Source organism: Fukomys damarensis, unplaced genomic scaffold (genome assembly GCF_012274545.1).
Source record: "Fukomys damarensis isolate Sample0158 unplaced genomic scaffold, DMR_v1.0_HiC HiC_scaffold_1, whole genome shotgun sequence".
Classification (NCBI taxonomy): domain Eukaryota; kingdom Metazoa; phylum Chordata; class Mammalia; order Rodentia; family Bathyergidae; genus Fukomys; species Fukomys damarensis.
In genome coordinates, this window is record NW_022900913.1 from 11135296 (window position 1) to 11141295 (window position 6000).

Genomic DNA, 6000 nt, shown 5'->3' on the forward strand with positions numbered 1-6000 from the left:
GAAGGAGAAAATGAAGAACTTGGGACTTTTATACAGCGAGCCTGGTGACAGCCAGGATAGCCGGTCTCCCCCGGTTGGCTCTGAGGAGGCAGCAGGACCATTTACTTGGAAGATTTTTACTTCTAGTAGCCCTCCTCCTCCTGGGGCAGTCTGGAGCGTGTGCTGGGTCTTCTTGGCCATCTGATTCCTCAGGGACAGGACTTGAACAAGAGAGCTCAGAAGGTTTCAAATTGTCATCAGTATAAGAAGAAGGCTAATTGGGGAGGTTACTTCTTGTTGTCCCCTTTCTCCACACAAAGCCCCATGTGAATGTGGGAGCTGCTGGGGGTCCGCTACCCTGCCAGGTGTGGGTCCTGCCAAGCGCCCTCACCACCACAAGGGCTTCCTCTCATCTGTGCCCCACAGTGGATGGTGAGAGGGGCTGTCATTGCCCAAGTCGAGCCCACACTGGTCGGGCTCCAGGGACTCCTGCCTTTGCTTGGTACTAACAGCTTTGTATTCTTCATTGCCTTTCTGTGTTCTCTTCTTCAAAGATTGCCACGGGCTCCCACACAAGCTCGGTTGTGTTTTCTTGCACTGGCCATGAGCCCTTCACAGCAGCTTCACCCCTCAGTCACACCTCCCGTCACAGCCAGGAAGCACCAAGCCTGGAACTGCAGGCTCGACCTCAGGGAAGAACCAGGGACAATCGCTCTATATTGGACGGGCATGTGATATGTCTCCCTGGCTATCAAAGTTTTCATTTTTAATTCTTTCTGTGATGCTGGGGTTTGAACCCAGGGCTTTCATACTTAGCTACGTTCTTGGGCCTTCTTTATTTTTATTTTGAGACAGAGATTCAGTGAGTCACTAAGTTGCTTGGGCTGGGCTTAACCTTAAAAATTCTGCCTCAGCCTCCCAGAGTGCTGGGATTATGGCCTGTTCTATCACACCCAGAGTACAGCTAGTCACATGGGTGCTGGTTCGATGGCAGCCTGCTGGAAAATTCCACTTAGCCCTGTGCTGGTATCACCATATTGCACAAGGCACTGTGCTCTTTGGGACTCCTCCAGAGCCTGTGGGAAGCGCTCTGGAACACACTCCTGGACAGCGAAGCAATGATTTTTCAAGCAGGTGAAAGGCATCCAGATAATAAACCGGTCAGTGTCATCTCAGACCCCAAAGGAGAGGTGGTAATGATCAGGAAGACAGAGCTCGGACTCTGAGGCGCCTGCCCCGAGAGACGGCAGTCTCCCCTCCAGCAGTTCAGCACTGACAGACGGGCACTCAACGGAGTTCAAGGCTCTGAGCTTTATATAGCTGCTGCGTAAGCAGGCTGAGAAGCAGAAGGCTTCCTTGGGTGGAAAATATTTCACATGCGCTTGCTGAGCCAAGTGCCTCAAGAAAAAAGTATTTTTTTCCCCTCCCAGTGTTGGGGATTGAACCCAGCACCTTCACACTGAGCTGCACCTCGTTCTTTTTATTTTTTATTCTGACACAGAATTTCTCTAAATCACCAAGTTGCCCAGGCTGGGCTCAAACTTGCGATTCTCTTGCCTTAGCCTCCCAAAGCGAATGGGAATTACACTGGTGTGCTGGAGTTTCAGGTGTGCACCACCATGCCTGGTTTATGGGAAAGAAGTTTAAAAGCAAAGTTTCCATCAGCTTCCTTCTTGAGAGGACGTTTAGGAGGATATTGTATATACAAAAGATGCACGAGAAGTACAGATTAAACATTGCCTTCGTTTTTCTTTTCCCTTGTTATGAAATGGGAGAAGAGGCTAGAATTTCAGGTGCTTTGCCCCCAAACTCCACTTCTGGTCTCCTTCCTAGATTCTATAACAGAATTAGGAAACCGGAGATCCAGCTGTGAAAAGACCCCAAAATTGCTTCTAGACCAAGAATCCAGAGATGGGATGAGATGTCCTCAGTCCAAGTTATAAGAAGGTCACAACACCTTGATTTTGGACTCTAGGATCCAGAGCGCGAGGAAAATTTCTGTTGTTTTAAGTCCAGTTGTGGTAGTTTGTTATGGTAGCTTTGGGTGACCAAGATATGGATCAAACACTGCAAATAAAAGACAAAAGCCAGGCCTGGTGGTGCACATCTTTAATCCCAGCACTCTGGGCGCCAGAGGCAGGAGAATAACACATTCAAATTCAATTTGATTAACTGAATTTGTGGTTATGAGACCCTGCCTCAAATTTAAAAAAATTTTTTTTTTTTTTGTACCGGGGATCGAACTCCAGACCTTGTGCTTACAAAGCAGGCGGTGTATCAAAGTAAACATTTAAAAAGCCTGGAAATATAGTTCAATCCTGAGTAAAACACACATATACCATCATCATCACCAAACAACAACAGCAACAAAAGGCAGAGACTGTTGTATCATGCTGGAGGAGAAACAATTTAAATGATGTTTATAACAGACCTACTTTATATAGACTCTCACAGATAGGTTAACTGTAAGAAGAAAGAGTTATACATTGAGGAAACACTACCAATAGAAGCTCTTTGTGGCTACGTTAGTATCAGACCTAATAGACTTCAAGGTGCATCAGGAGAGAGGACACTTCTTACAGATAAAACAGTGGAGCACAGAACAATCCTAAAGTGAATGCAACTCATAACATGGCTTTAAACTATAGGAGGCAAAAATTAGCATAGCTGAAAGGAGAAATATTCAAACCACATCGTAGCTAACGAAGTTCACAGCACACTTCTCTTGGTAAATGAGAAAATAAGCAGGGGAAACAAATAAACAGTACATATAAACTTTAAAAAAAAATAAGCAGTAGGATTTACCAGATTGATCCTTTTTGATTTTTCAATTTTATTTCATCAGTGCGTGTTTGCAGTATGTAATGGTTACAGTCCTTGTGTGGAGCTGGTCCGTGCGCGCAACACATCCTCATTTCTTTCTTCATCCCCGTTCCTTTCCTCTCTCTCTCTTGATCCCCTTCCCCTCGAGAGAGATCCATCTCCCTACTTCCTCTTACATACACATTTTTAAGCAATGAGCTAAACAGATGCAGAAAAATCAGCGAATCCCACTGAGAAGTAGCTGTCAGTGGCACCCCGAGTCTTCCCGCATGCCGGCAGGTTTTTGACCGATTTTATTGTCAGGGAGATTTCTCCTACTCGCAGTAGTGACAGAGACGCCCTCTAAGGACAGAGCAGCCACAGTCTACAGATTTCCCACTTCATTTCCTTGTCCCCACTCCTTTGCCGGTACAACGTTTGCGCCACAGGAGAACGAAAGAGATGAGGATGCTTGGGACGTAGACAAGGCGAGGGGGAAACCACAAGTCAGACAAGCACTTGCAGGAGAGGCGGCAGTGTGCATACAGGAGTGGGAGTGCTGGATAGCTAGGAAGACAGGAGGCAGAGTCCAGGCTGGGACCCTTGCTTCTCTCCCTTGAAGTAAGGGTGAGGCAAGGCTGTAAAGGGCCGTGAGATAAGGATGGGGCCAGTGGAAAATTATGGGAGGCGACACACTGGTTAAGAATGCAGACTTTGGAGTCCCTCTGCCCTGGTTTCAGGCCAGCTCCACTTCTTTCCAGCTGTGTGACCTTGAGCAAGTTAGTTTACTCCTTTGTGCTTCATCTTGCAGCTGAAAAGCAGGGATCACAATGGTGTGGATTCGTGAAGAGAAAGCAATCGGGCCGGGCGGTTCTGATGCAGGCGGCACCAAGGCTTTGCTCCCACTGGAGGGGTTCGCTTTAGACGTCCGTTGGTGCAAAAGTGCGGGTCAGGTCTTAGGACACCTGCTCAAGGCCTTTGGACCATCACAGCGTCAGACAGACCCCCAGGCTGTGACCTGTGGAGGCGCCTTGCGCGACTGCAGTGAGAAACCCGTCCTGGAGGAGAAATACTTCCTGCTGTGGGCCTCAGTACCCCCCGTCCCCTTCTCTCCAGTGTTCACTGTTGGTTTTAAACCCAGTGACTGCCCCCCTTTTTTTCTGATTGTGAAAGCTTGGAATAATTGCAGCATTATTCGTGACAGCTAAGCCCTGGAAACAGCCTAAGTGGCTATGAGTAAAGGTGTAGAGAGGTTAAGTGTGGCAGGTTTGTTTGGTGAACGCTCTGTAGTGCTTAAATGAATTGGTCTGACACACAGCACCCTGAGCAGCTCACGGAAACCTAACGACCGGGGAAAAGGGGAGGCTGCATTTTATGTAGCATTTGAAGAATACAAACAGGAACATTATGTGATATTCCTGAAAGCTGGAGCTTCTAGAAACACCCAGGGGTGCCGATGAGCTGGGGGCACCCTCAGGAAGACAGGTTTGGGGACTGGTGACAGAGCAGACTTAAACTTCGCCTGTCAACTTCTGTTCCTGTCTTATTACTTTCTGAAACAAAACAATAGTCAAGTCTAGGTAGGGGTGTCATGATTTTCCTGTACTTTCCCCTATTAAAAAAGAAACAACGAACTTTATGCACAGTGTAGAAAATTGAGAAAACAAAAACATTTAAAAAGCCAATAGCTAGTATGTAGATAGAATCGCCATTGTATTTTATAGATATGTATATGACTATTCCATATATATGGCTTTGCAAAATCCTTTTTAAATTTAATGTGTTATATTTTCTCTTTAAATATTCTTTAAGCCCATGGTCATCAGCTTTTGTCCCTGTTCTTGCTTCCCGTGGGTTCCCGCTATGCTGGTGCTGTCTCCTTCCAGCTGCCGTGTGATTGACTACTGCCAGGATGGAGATGTTACCAGACTCAGGAGACCCGGAAGGCTCCACCTGGAGGTGGAGGAGGCCAGCGGGAGGCTCCGCAGGGTAGAAATGCCGCACAGGAATCGCTGGTGCTGATGTCGAGGGAACCATCCCTTGCAAGAAAGTCAAATTCGCAAAAGAAGCTGATAAGAAATGCTTTGAAGATTACATGAAATCAAGCAAAGGCGAATTTGAAGAAGAGAGATCAGAAAGAGGAAAACCTTTTACATGGGAGGCCACACAGCAAATAAGTACATCCTTGCTAATTAAAAAAACTACCAGATCTTTCATGGTGAAAACAGGAACCTAGAAGGCATGGTTGCTCTTCTAGAAGGCTGCGAGGATGATTGGGATCCCATGTATGCCGTGTGTGAGTGTGTGTGGTACTGGGGATGGAACCAGGGCCTGGACCATGCTATGCAAGTGCCCTACCACTGTGCTGTACCTAGTCTCATCCTCACAAATGCCACTTTAAAGGATAGTTTCGAAATAGAACAATGCTAACAAATTTGGTAATTACCTGCCTTTGTAACTAACTGCTACTTGTCATTTATACCAGGGCTTAACACAAAAAGGACTGATGTCATCTGTGTGTGTTCCGGAGATCACAGTACTACACACTGGGGAAGCACTCTACCACTGAGCTAGGACCCCGGCCCTTTTTATTTACTGTTTGTTTCTGTACTTTGGAGACAGGGTCTCACTAAGTTGCCCCAGCTGACTTCGATCCTCCTGTCACAGCCTCCTGGGAAGCTGGGGTCACAGGTGTGTCCCTACACTCTGTGGCTGAGTCATTGGAGCGCTTCACTTTCTTTCACCGTGGTATATTTGAAGTGAAGGAATCCTTTTAAAAGAGAACACCATGTCATGTAGGCATTCTAAAAATACAATGCCTTTATTTAAACTGAAAAAAGGATTACCAGTGGCTACAAAAGAGTTCATCGTCTGCACATACTGTAATATATTCTATCATGCATCTCTAGCTGGGTATCTGAATTGTTTCTGACTTCTGGCTATTGTAATAATGGGGCTGTAACATTGTATGTTTCTGATGGTTTCTAAGATAAATTTCTAGGAAGAGAATCTAAGTTCAAAAGCTCCGCACATTTTGAAGGTCATTGGTAGCATTGCCAGATTGGTTTTCAAAAGGTTGGGCTGCTCCACACACTCGTCACTATTTCTGCATCTCAGGGTTCTTCCATTGGATAGTAAGACTCCTAAACTGACCTCGCCTCTACTGCAAATTTTGTTTTTCCTTTCTTTTTTTTTTTTTTTTTTTTTTTTTTTTTTTTT

The 6000-nt window shown here is 46.0% G+C and overlaps 1 long non-coding RNA gene across 2 annotated transcripts in view; it reads left to right on the forward strand.

Annotated features, from left to right (window-relative positions):
• The window catches only part of LOC104867225, a 28290-nt gene extending 22931 nt beyond the window's left edge, over positions 1–5359 (forward strand). For both annotated transcript variants that reach the window (XR_004517497.1, XR_781709.2), the window contains one exon: positions 4668–5359. This is a non-coding gene — a long non-coding RNA (uncharacterized LOC104867225). The remainder of the gene's footprint in view (positions 1–4667) is intronic.
• Positions 5360–6000: the final 641 nt, after the last annotated feature.